We start from the raw sequence: 13060 nt of genomic DNA on the forward strand, positions 1-13060 counted from the left end.
AGAAGATTACAACTGTCATCTTCACACAGTACAGAGATAATTATATGTTAATAAAAGACAATAACTATTATACCGTTACAGTTACTAAAAGCCAAATGGCATTGTATGTGAAGCATTGAATTAAAGCTATTAGGTCACTGGCTTCATCTTTGCTTTTTTTTTTTAAAAATCCCTCATCCCTGCTCCCACTCTTCCCCTCAAATCCGCAAAGTCCATCGTGTAATTCTTTTTTTTTTTAGATGGATTCTCTCTCTGTTGCCCATGCTGGAGTGCAGTGGCGAGATCTCGGCTCACTGTAAGCTCCGCCTCCCAGGTTCACGCCATTCTCATGTCTCAGTCTTCTGAGTAGCTGGGACTACAGGCACCTGCCACCACGCATGGCTAATTTTTTTTTTTTTTTGTATTTTTAGTAGAGACAGGGTTTCACCGTGTTAGACAGGATGGTCTCAATCTCCCGACCTCATGATCCACCTGCCTCGGCCTCCCAAAGTGTTGGGATTACAGGTGTGAGCCACCATGCCAGGCCCCATTGTATAATTCTTATGCCTTTGCATCCTCATAGCTTAGTTCCTATGAGAATGTAAAATATTAGTGAGAACACAAAATGTTTGGTTTTCCATTTTTGAGTTACTTCACTTAGAATAATAGTCTCCAATCTCATCCAGGTAAATGCATATGCTGTTAATTCATTTCTTTTTATGACTGAGTAGAATTCTATCATATATATCTCATCTATATCATATATATACATATATAATACATATGAGATATATATATCTCTCTCTCTCATATATATATGAGATATATGGTCTATTTGCCTATTTTTATACAAGTACCATGCTGTTTTGGTGACTATAGCCTTACAGTATAGTTTGAAATCAGGTAGTGTGATGCCTCCAGATTTGTTCTTTTTGCTTCGTCTTGCTTCGGGAATGCAGGCTCTTTTTTGGTCCATATGAATTTTAGAATTGTTTTTTCTAACTCTGAAGAATGATGGTGCTATTTTGATGGAGATTGTATTGAATTTGTAGATTGCTTTTGGCAGTATGGTCATTTTCACAATATTGATTCTACCCATCCATGAGCATGGGATGTGTTTCCATTTGTTTGTGTTTATTATTTCTTTCAGCAGTGTTTTGTAGTTTTCCTTGTAGAAGTCTTTCAACTCCTTTGTTAGGTATATTCCTAACCATTTTTTTTTTTTTGGCAGCTACCGTAAAAGGTGTTGAGTTTCTGATTTGATTCCCCACTTGGTCGCTGTTGGCATATAGAAGAGCTGCTGATTTGTGTACATTAATCTTGTATCTGGAAACTTATTCTTTTATCAGTTCTAGGAGCTTTCTGGAGGAGTCCTTAGGGTTTTGACTTCCTTTTTACAGATTTGGATGCCCAATATTTACTTCTCTTGTCTTATTGCTCTGTCTAGGACTTCCAGCATTATGTTAAAGAGGAGTAGTGACAGTGGGTATCCTAGTCTTGTTCTCATTCTCAAAGGGAATTCTTTCAACTCTTCCCCAATCAGTATTATGTTGGCTGTGGGTTTATCATAGATGGCTTTTATTACATTAAGGTATGTCCCTTGTATGCCAATTTTGCTGAGGGTTTTAATCATAAAGTGATGCTGGATTTTGTCGAATGCTTTTTCTGCATCTATTGAGATGATCATGTGATTTTTTTCTTTTCATTCTGTTTATCCACGTGGTGTTTCACATCTGTTGACTTGCATATGTTAAACCATTCCTGCATCCCTGGTATAAAACCCACTCGATCATGGTGGATTATCTTTTGGATATGTTGTTGGATTTGGTTAGCTAGTATTTTGTTAAGGATTTTAGCATCTATATTCATCATGATAGTGGTCAGTAGTTTTCTTTTTTGGTAGTATGCTTTCCTGGTTTTCGTATTAGGGTGATGCTGGCTTCATAGAATGAGTTATGGAGGTTTCTTCTTTCTCTGTCTTGTGGAATAGTGTCAAAAGGATTGGTACCAATTCTTTGAATGTCTGGTAGAATTCTGTTGTGAATCCATCTGGTCCCGGACTTTGTTTTGCTGGTAATTTTTAATTACTGTTTCAATCTCACTGCTTGTTATTGGCCTGTTCAGGGTATCTAATTCTTCCTGATTTAAGCTAGGAGGGTTGTCCAGGAATTTATCCGTATCTTCTAGTTTTTCTAGTTTATGTGTGTAAAGGTGTTCATAGTAGCCTTGAATGATCTTTATATCTCCTTTATCTTTTCTCAGTGATGTTATTTGGATTTTCTGTCTTCTTTTCATGGTTAATCTTGCTAATGGTCTATCAATTTTGTTTATGTTTTCAAAGAACGAGCTTTTTCTTTCATTTATCTTTTGTATTTTTTTGTTTGTTTGTTTCAATTTCATTTAGTTCTGCTCTGATCTTGTTTATTTCCTTTCTTCTGCTGGGTTTGGATTTTGTTTCTTCTTGTTTCTCTAGTTCCTAGATTGTGTGTTTGTGCTCTTTCAGACTTTTTAATGCAGGCGCTCAGGGCTATGAACATTCCTCTTATCACCACCTTAGCTGTATCCCAGAGGTTTTGATAGGTTCTGTCTTATTGTCATTCAGTTGGGATAATTTTTTAATTTCCATCTTGATTTCATTTTTGACCCAATGCTCATTCAAGAGCAGGTTATTTAATTTCCATGTATTTGCATGGTTTTGAAGATTCCTTTTGTAGTTCATTTCCAGTTTTATTCCACTGTGGTCTGAAAGAGTGCTTGATATACTTTCAATTTTCTTAAATTTATTGAGGCTTGTTTTATGGCCTATCATATGGTCTATCTTGAAGAAATTTCCATTACTGTTGAATAGAATGTTTATTCTGTGGTCATTGGATGAAATGTTCTGTATATATCTGTTATGTCCATTTGTCCCAAGGCATAGTTTAAATCCATTGTTTCTTTGTTGACTTTCTCTCGATGACCTTTCTAGTGCTGTCAGTGGAGTATTGAAGTCCCCACTATTATTGTGTTGCTGTCTACCTCATTTCTTAGGTCTATTAGTAATCGTTTTATAAATTTGGGACCTCCAGTGTTAGGTAGATATATGTTTAGGATTGTGATATTTTCTTGTTGGACAAGACCTCTTACCATTATATAATGTTCCTCTTTGTCTCTTTTAACTGCTGTTGCTTTAAAGTTTGTTTTGTCTGATATAAGAATAGTTCCCCTGCTTGTTTTTGGTGCCCATTTGCATGAAATGCCTTTTTCCACCCCTTTACTTTAAGTTTATGTGAGTCCTTATGTGTTAGGTGAGTCTCCTGAAGGCAGCAGATAGTTGGTTGGTGAGTTCTTACCCATTCTTCAGTTCTGTATCTTTTCAGTGGAGCATTTAGGTCATTTACATTCAATGTTAGTATTGAAATGTGAGGTACCATTGCATTCATTATGCTCTTTGTTGCCTGTGTACTCTTTTTTGTTTTGCTTTTTAATTTGTATTTTTGTTTTATAGGTCCTGTGTTATTTATGCTTTAAAGAGATTCTGTTTTGATGTGTTTCCAGGATTTGTTTCAAGATTTAGAGCTCCTTTTAGCAGTTCTTGTAGTGGTGGCTTGGTAATGGTGAATTCTCTCAGCATTTGCTTGTCTGAAACTGATTGTATCTTTTCTTTGTATATGATGATGCTTAGTTTCATTGGATACAAAATTCCTGGCTGATAATTGTTTTGTTTGAGGAAGCTGAAGATAGGGCCCCAATCCCTTCTAGCTTGTAGGGTTTCTGCTGAGAAATCTGCTGTTAATCTGACAGGTTTTCCTTTATGGATTACCCGACACTTCTGTCTCACAGCTCTTAAGATTCTTTCCTTTATCTTAACTTTGGATAATGCACTTAGGCAAAGATCTTTTTGAGATAAATTTCCCAGGTGTTCTTTGTGCTTCTTGTATTTGGATGTCTAGGTCTCTAGCAAGGCCAGGGAAGTTTTCCTTGATTATTCCCCCAAATAGGTTTTCCAAGCTTTTAGAATCATCTACTTCCTCAGGAACACTGATTATTCTTAGGTTTGTTTGTTTAACATAATCCCAGACTTCTTGGAGGCTTTGTTCATATTTTCTTATTCTTTGTTCTTTATCTTTGTTGGATTGGTTAATTTGAAGACCTCGTCTTTGAGGTCTGTTTTTCTTTCTTCTACTTGTTCAATTCTATTGCTGAGACTTTCCAGACCATTCTGCATTTCTAAAAGTGTGTTCAAAATTTCCTAATGTTTGTGTTGTTTTACCTTTAAGCTATCTATTTCCTTGAATATTTCTCCCTTCACTTCCTGTTTGTTTTTTGAATTGGGCTTTGCCCTTCTTTGGTCCCTCCCTGATTAGCTTAATAACTAACCTCCTGAATTCTTTTTTGGGTAAATCAGGGATTTATTCTAGGTTTGGATCCCTTGCTAGTGAACTGGTGTGATTTGGGGAGGCGAGTGTTGATGAGCCTTGTTTTGTCATATTATTAGGGTTGATTTTCCGGTTCCTTCTCATTTGGGTAGGCTCTGTCAGAGGGAAGGTCTAGGGCTGAAGGCTGTTGTTCAGATTTTTTTGTCCCACAAGGTGTTCCATTGATGTAGCACTCTCCCTCTTCTCCTATGGATGTGGCCTCCTGTGATCTGAATTGCAGTAATTGTTGTCTCTCTTTTGGGTCTAGCCACCCTGTGAGTCTATCCAGCTCTAGACTGATATTGGAGGTTGTCTGCACAGAGTCCTGTGATATGAACCATCTATGGGTCTCTTAGCTTTGAATACCAGCACCTGTTCCGGTGGAGATGGCAGGGTGTGCAATGGACTCCATGAGGGTCCTTAGCTTTGGTGGTTTAATGCTCTATTTTTGTGCTGGTTGGCCTCCTGCCAGGAGGTGGCGCTTTCCATAAAGCATCAGCTGTAGTCATGTGGAGTGGGACCTGCGGTGGACAGGACCCTAGAACTCCCAAGATTATATGCCCTTTGTCTTCCACTACCAGGGTGGGTAGGGAAGGACCATCAGGTGAGGGCGGGGCTAGGTATGTCTGAGCTCACTCTCCTTGGTTGAGAGTTGCTGCAGCTGCTGTGGGGGATGTAGGAGAGATTCCTAGGTCATGAGAGTTGTGTACCTAGGAGGATTATGGCTACCTTTGCTGAGTCATGCAGGTTGTCAGGGAAGAGGTGGAAAGCCGCAGTTACAGGCCTCACCTAGCTTCCATGCAAACTAAAGGTCGGGTCTCACTCCCACTGTGCCCCCTCAACAGCCCCAGGAGAGAGGTGCTTGAAAACTTGCCTGAGGCTATCTGGCTCCCAGCTGCGAAAGAAAAGGACTTTGGTTCTCCCCGCCCCTGCCCCCGCTCTCGCGGACTCTGCAAGCCGGGATTCGTGCCCTCCCCTGAGTTCAGGCAAGGAGGATTCTTGCCTTGTTCAAATTGTTACAAAGTTCAGCTACAGAATTCCTTCTCCCTGTGGAGTTTTACCTCAGGCTCCTCTGACCACCCTCCTGATGGATCCCTGTGGTGCTAGGCAGGAATGGGCTGCCTGGGGATCCAGTGAGCTCCCAGGGCCTGTCTGCTGCTTCCTCTACTGCTGTATTTCACTCGCCTTGGCTCTTCAACTTGACCCAGCTCCAGGTAAAGTCAGAAACCTCTCCCGCAAACAGACCTTCATCTTCTGCAGTGGGGGTGTGTGTTCGGGAGACGCGGGTCTCCCTTTCCCACTTCCACAGTTGGGGCACTCACAGTGTTCGGGGTGTCTCCCAGGACCTGCAGGAGCAGTCTGCTTCCTTCAGAGGGTCTCTGGGTCCTCTCCGGATTGCCGGTTTGTTCTTGCAGTTGATCTGGAGATAAAATTCACAATGCAAGCCTTCGCATGCTGCTCTGTCCGGAGCTGCAATCTAGTCCTGCCTCCCATCTGCCATGATCCCCTAATCTCTGCATGGTTTTTTTTTTGTTTTTTTTTTTTTTTTTCCAGACATAGCACAGAAAAGTGCCTGTTTACTTGGCAGGCACCCTGGTACCCAGATAGAAGTGCTTGGGCTGAGCCGAGTGCCTTGGTTACAAGTACGTCATCAGCCACAATTAAACCAGGAAATACAGGAGTCTCAGGAAGTGCACTTGATAACGAAGCCTCACTAAGCCAAAATTCGCCAATAATCAGCATTGCTCTTCATCCTGAGATGATGCAACCATATTTTACAAGGCAGTCCAGTGGTGGAAGACAGGCCTGGGGACACACTAGATCCCTTGTCTAGCTTTGTCACCAGTTCACATGATTTTAGACAACCAGGGTTAAATGTCTTCCCAGTGTTTCAGCTTCTCTCTTGCAAAGTCGCAAATCTATCCATCAGTGGCAGGATTTATAAGTTCATATGAGTGGCAAATGTATTGGACAATGACGTCTTTAATGCCAGGAACAATGTTTTATTGTTCTTTACGTACACTGAGCACAATGCTTGCTGCAGTAGTCATTGAACTATTATTTGCTAAATTATTAACAGTCAGAAAACTAAATGATAAATGAGACCCATTAGTCACTAGCTGTTTGGACAAGCTTTCTGGTTGTCCATTGACACTATTAAGCCCTGGGCTAGGAATGACAAGCCCAAGATCACTTATAGAGTCACATGGAAAAGTCTAGGGTAGCATTCTAGCCACAGAGCTGTGCAGCCTGCCCAAACAGGGCTGTCTCAGTAACACAAGCTCTCCTCCTACCAAACCAAAAAGAAAAGCAGCTTGGTTAGAGTCTTAGGATTCCAAGAGCCACTTATTTCTGGTTATTTGCTTTTGGCAGGCACTGCATAGATATCAAAGGAGTAGTGCTGAAATTGAAGAGATTTATCATTTTCATTCCTAGAAAGTTCGTAGGAATCATCATGTCTTGTGGTACATAAGTACAGCTGGAATTCTTTGTATCCTGGAGAGAATAAACACACAGGTGACCACGGTACTGAGGCACTATTCCAAGAGAACTATAGAATCTTGTTTCTGTCCTCTAGTGATTTGCAATCTAGCGTCTTCGTGACTCTTTAAGGAAAGAACACCTATGGTTAGCATTAAGAAACTGTTAAGGAGCATGTAGCGAAGCATAGGCTCTGAAGTGAAAAGAACTGGGTCTTACTAGTTTTGTGACCTCGGGCATATAACTTCATCTCTATGGGCCTCAATTATCATAACAGTTCCTATCTCTCAGCCTTCCTGTGAGACACAGATGAAATCAGGTATGTTCAGAGAGGCACTGCGAACTGTAACACACATCATACATGCTAGTCATTATTGTTTTATAGATACTTCTTTCTGCACATCCAGAAGGTAGAGATGTGAGCTTCAAAAAAAAAAAAAGATCAATTTAAAAGCAGTAATTCAGAGAATGATGACTGCAAATTGGGAGTGAATTCCAGCGAGACAGTGACCAAAAATTGAATGCTGGATTTAGCCAGATGCCCAGAGATATCAGTGCACACCAAGGAGCTAATAATGTCATTCCGCAGAACTCTGCTTAGAACACAAAGGAATTTGGCCGTCAATTCTGGTGTCTCCAATACCAGAGTGATTTTTGATACCCAGGAATTATAAGAATTGGCATTTGCTCAACGTCTATCACATTCACTTATTTTTTTCACTAAACGTTAAAACTTCTATCACATAGGCAAGTTGAGGTTTTTATTCAGCTCTAAAAATCGAATGATAAAACTTTCCGATCATGCCTGTGTGAAAGTATTGCCATTCGTAGAAACAAATTAAAATGCTGGAATGTCCACAGTGTGAGCACAACAGGCTCTCAATGAATTTATGCTTTCCTATAAACCTGTAAGCTTTCTCTGTAAAATAAGCAATTTTTTGGACAGTTTTTTTTAATGGCCCAGTTGCTCTAGTTATTAGCAGACAAAATTTTTATGGATTTTAATACTTCTCTATTCAGAATAATTGTGTAATTTATGGTGGAATATGTGCCCAGTTACCATATATTTCTCCAGGTTTCTAGTTAACAGCCTTTCCCATGCACAGTTGGACTGCTGATGTAAGTTTGTAAGAGAGATGCTTAATTATCCTCCTGTTCTGTGCCTGACTCTGCTTCCCCCTGGGGTCCTTCTGGCAATTGTCTTAGCTCTCCTGACACCGAAGCAAAGGAAACACAGAGCGTCCCAACTTTCCTCTCAGGGTTTTATCCAACTGCATCTGCAGGACCACAGGGAGGGAGGAATTTAGGTCCCAAACACATTTTTGTTCCTCTGTAGATGAGGTAACTCCTCCTCCTTTCTATACTGTGCTCAGAAACAGGCTGCACCCACCCACGAAAGGTCCGGGGAGGCTCCTGGCTAGAAACTGTGCAGGGCGCCGCCCTTGGAGCAGTCTGTCTCCATGGAGACCGACGCGCCGGAGAAAACTCACACCGGGCCAGGTGGAGACCACAACAGCGGGGGAGATATGAGAGTCAACAGATGGGGAAAAACAAGAAACACTAAATGGGAGACTGAAGTGTTCGGGTGGGAGAATTTACTCCTTTGTAGCTGTTTTTTAAAATATTTCCTCATCTCAAAGACAGAGAGTGAAAGGGGTGGGAGAGGGAGGGAGGGAAGGAGGGAGGCAGAGAAGGAGAGAGGACTATCCCTAGATAAGTAAAACGAAAGCGTTAGTTTTTCATTTAATTACATATAATTTCCTCCAGGTCAGAATGTTCTGTAATCCGTTCAATGTTTATAATTGTGGATCTGCTCCATTTTCATCATGCAGCAGTAGTGAGAAAGTAGCTGATCATGGAAACCACTGCCTACACTTAGCAAATAATCAGTCCCCATTTAAACCCCTCATCAAGTTGTATACATGATATGATCTCTTAAGCGCTTGGCTTTTTCTAGAATCTCATTAATTTCAGAGGGTGATTTCTAATGATCGCATTTCAGAAATTGTCAGAAATGTGTTTTTTTTTTTTTTTCCTTTTGTTGCTTGTTGCCAAGTGAGAACAATCTTGTAATGACACCACATTTTTTAACATGCTTTTTCATAATGAGTCTTCAGGGGAAAATTCAACTTATGAGAACTAAGAAAACAGTCTGCTACTTCGCATATCATCAAAACCAAAAGAACATGGTTTTGCATGCATAATACGACATGGTTACAATGCCTGCACTGGGCCAGCCATACCCGACATAGATTATGAGCCATTGCTGCTGATCAATACAAGTGTAGTATTACTTGCACTTGCCAGTACACACTTTAACATAATCGATAATATATAATTTGTTAGCGTTTCTAAGAACTAGGGAATAGAAGGGAAGTGTAAAAGATCAAAACAAAGTCTCAGGTTTGCCTCTGAACAATTCTATTATGCGCCGCAAATCACAAAAAGCTAATGTGCTCAATGGCATAACTTTAAAAAAGCACGATTACGTTTTGTTACTTTCTGTTACCACTCAGGATTTACCTTAGTTATTAGTATTGTTTTCAGAAAACATAGAGAATAATAGTGAAGGGAGAAGAAGCTCATAAATAAGATGCATTTATCTAAAACCCCCTGTCCTTAGAGACCAAGAATGACTTTCCTCTTGGGACTTGAGGAGCGAAGGTGACAGCCTTTGTCACAGGAGCTGAACGTGAAATTAAGTGATGGTATCAACCACACTCCCAAGGGAATGATTTTTAAAGAAATACCTTTGACTTTATTCAGTGACACAACACCTTTTTCCCCTTTTACTGCAATGTTGTTCTGTTACATTGTCAAGAATCCTTGGATACAGCACAAATCTGTGTTATTTCAAAGCTATTTCAAAAGGCCTAATAATTCCTTATATTTATCAAGTACTCTAACAACCAAGACATGAAAATATTCTAATTTTCTTTGCTCAGTGTTATAGTTTAGTTTAATTCATGATGCTCAAAGTCAGTCCTTCTGCAGAATTTGAGTCAAATGAAAAGGTCTGCATGCTCAAAATATACCTCTTTTGTCAACCTGAAGCCCTGTTATTGGAGTCCACATAGATTCTCACAGTATTTCCCAAAGAACTACAATTTTAAATTCTATTATCGGTAGTTAATTACTAGTAGTAAAAACTGCTTAGCTAAATGAAGATACTTGAGGAAATATGACCAGAGCAGGTAAAATAGGTAAGAGATATTCAGAGAGAGAGATTGAGGGAGAGAGAAAGAGAGTTTATTTTGGCATTTATTAAAAACGTACTCTGCACATGAAACTGGGCATTCTCTGTGCAGTATATTTTTTAATCCTCACAATAAATTATTACTGTTCCCATACCACACAATAGGTCGCACAGCCTGAATCTAGCTATGCTGGTGAGAGAACAGGGGTGATGGGTGGGTGTGGAAAGTCTAGAGAAGGCTCACTGCCTGAGACGATCTGGTGATAGCCAGGACGTAGGATACTAGATGTCAAAGGAAAAAGCTCCAAAGGCAAATTCCACCAAAGGGGTGACCCAAAGGGACATAATGGAATCCTAAAATTACCTCTATTTCATGATCATTTTTAAAACACTTGAAAAACAGGGAGGACAATGATTCATCGAGAAGAAACTACAAGGCCTCTTCAATTCTCAGCTACTTCAAAAACAGCAATAAAGTGTTAAGAGTTATTGCGGCTGACAGCTGTGGCTCACACCTGTAATCCCAGCACTTTGGGAGGTCGGGACAGGCGGATCACTTGAGGTCAGGAGTTAGAGACCAGCCTTGCCAACATGGTGAAACCCCATCTCTACTAAAAATACAAACAATACCCAGGCATAGCAGCACATGCCTGTAAACCCAGCTACTCCAGAGGCTGAGGCAAAAATTCTTTTTTTTTTTTTTTTTTGAGACGGAGTCTCGCTCTGTCGCCCGGGCTGGAGTGCAGTGGCCGGATCTCAGCTCACTGCAAGCTCCGCCTCCCGGGTTTACGCCATTCTCCTGCCTCAGCCTCCCAAGTAACTGGGGCTACAGGCGCCCGCCATCTCGCCCGGCTAGTTTTTTGTATTTTTTAGTAGAGACGGGGTTTCACCGTGTTCGCCAGGATGGTCTCGATCTTCTGACCTCGTGATCCACCCGTCTCGGCCTCCCAAAGTGCTGGGATTACAGGCTTGAGCCACCGCGCCCGGCCTGGCAAAAATTCTTGATCCCAGGAGGCAGAGGTTGCAGTAAGCTGAGGTCGCGCCACTGCATTCCAGCCTGGGTGACAGAGTGAGACTCCGTCTCAATAAATAAATAAAAGTTTATTGCAAGAAGTATGTACAATAGAGCTTGTGAATGTGGTGAGTGTGTGTATGTAGTGTGATGTGTGTGTGAACACACATGAGAGTGCAGTACGCATGTGAATGATGTGTATGTATAGATACGTGTGTATATGGGGCAGGGTGATAAGCACATTTCACACATTATTGCTTCGTGATCCTCTAAATAAATTTTCACACACTTGGGAAAATAAGCAACACCACATGAACTATCCGCCTATCTGACAAAATGCTCTGGAGAAAATAAATGTAGCTGTGATAACTGGACTCTCTTTAAATGCCAAACAGGTCCAAAAAATTTCTCATAAATTTAATATGCTCCCCAGAAGTAAATTTCTCCCATTCTTCAAGAGGTCCCTTTAACACTTTTTCATCTGTTTTCTGATCCCCAATATTCCCTATAACCCACTTGTTATAATAACTGTTAACTGATGACCTTACCTCATACTTCACTGAGAAGCTAGACACAACCATATAGGAATTCCCCTATCTTCCTAGCATCATCTCCACCTGTGTTGGAAAACACACACTCTGCTTTTCTTCCTGTTTCAATGGAAGAAGCGTTTGTCTTCCCAGCAAAGTCTACCACATTGTGCTCTGGATCAGATCCTCTCTATGCTTCTCAAGGATTTCTGACTCTCTTTGGAATTTTTAGTGTCTTTCTTGTTGCCATGAGCGTACACATTTGCTGTAGGGTCTCCCTTCTTTAACGAGTGTTCCCATGATCCTGCAATCCTCCACAAAGATTGCTCCCAATTCTCTACTCCTTATTACAGCAAAACTGATTAAAATAGCTCTCTACCATCCACTGCCCCTATGGCTTCACTTCCAGATATCTCTTTGATCCCCTTCAGTAGGGTTTCTCTCTTACACTCCAACCCAGTGGAACTGCCCAGAACCAAGCACCAGTGACTCCCCTTCTACCAAAGACAATCTTTAATTCGCTGACCGTATTGCACTCTCTCAACAACAGTTTACAGAGTGAACAGTCTCTCCTTCCTGAAATATTTCTATCTCTTGGTTCCCATGAAACCCACCTCTTAGCTTTCCTACTACTTCCCTGTCCATTCTTCCTCAGTTACTTTACTGGCCACTCCTCTTCTGCAAGACCCCCATCTGAGGTCTCAGGAGTCAATCTTCATCATTTTTCTATCTTCGATCTATGCTCTCCCTCTTGATGATCTCCCATAGCTATAGATGATACCTAATTGCATCCAATTTTATGTATTTGGGCCCAACTTCCTTGATGAGTTTCATACTCTAATATCTAATGGACTACTTACAATCTACACTTAGATGTAAACTTAACATTTACAACTCCAACTTAACATATTCAAGACCGAACGTGTGTGCTTTGCCTTTTTGTTATTGGGGTGTGTGTGTGTGTGTGTTGGCCTCCAAAGCCTGTTTCTTAACCCCAGTACTCTTCTATATCTCAGTAAATAGTGCTATAATCCAATTAAATTTACAACCCAATTTAGGGTACAAAACCTAGGAATCATATCTACCTTCAAAATATACCCTGATTCCACCCACTTCTCAGTTTCTATTGCAAATACCTGGTATCAGCCACTGTGTGATCTCCTATCTGAACTATCTCTTGCTTGCAGACCTGCCCCATCCTAATATCTGTTCTTCACACCAAATCCAAAATAAGGTGTGCAAAACATTCATCACATCAATTGTCTGGTTAAAAACCCCCCAATGACTTCTGAGTGCGTGTAGAATAACATCCAAATTCCTTACTGCATCCCTTAAGGTGTGGGCTTTCTGTTAATATCTTTGTCTATTCTCTGACTTCCTCTCCCAACTCTCCTCTTTTGCTCACTGTGCTCCAACCAATGCTCACTGTGCTCCAACCTTTGTTATACTTTCTAAATAAGACAGC

The sequence above is a fragment of the Papio anubis genome, chromosome 15 (genome assembly GCF_008728515.1).
Source record: "Papio anubis isolate 15944 chromosome 15, Panubis1.0, whole genome shotgun sequence".
Taxonomy (NCBI): domain Eukaryota; kingdom Metazoa; phylum Chordata; class Mammalia; order Primates; family Cercopithecidae; genus Papio; species Papio anubis.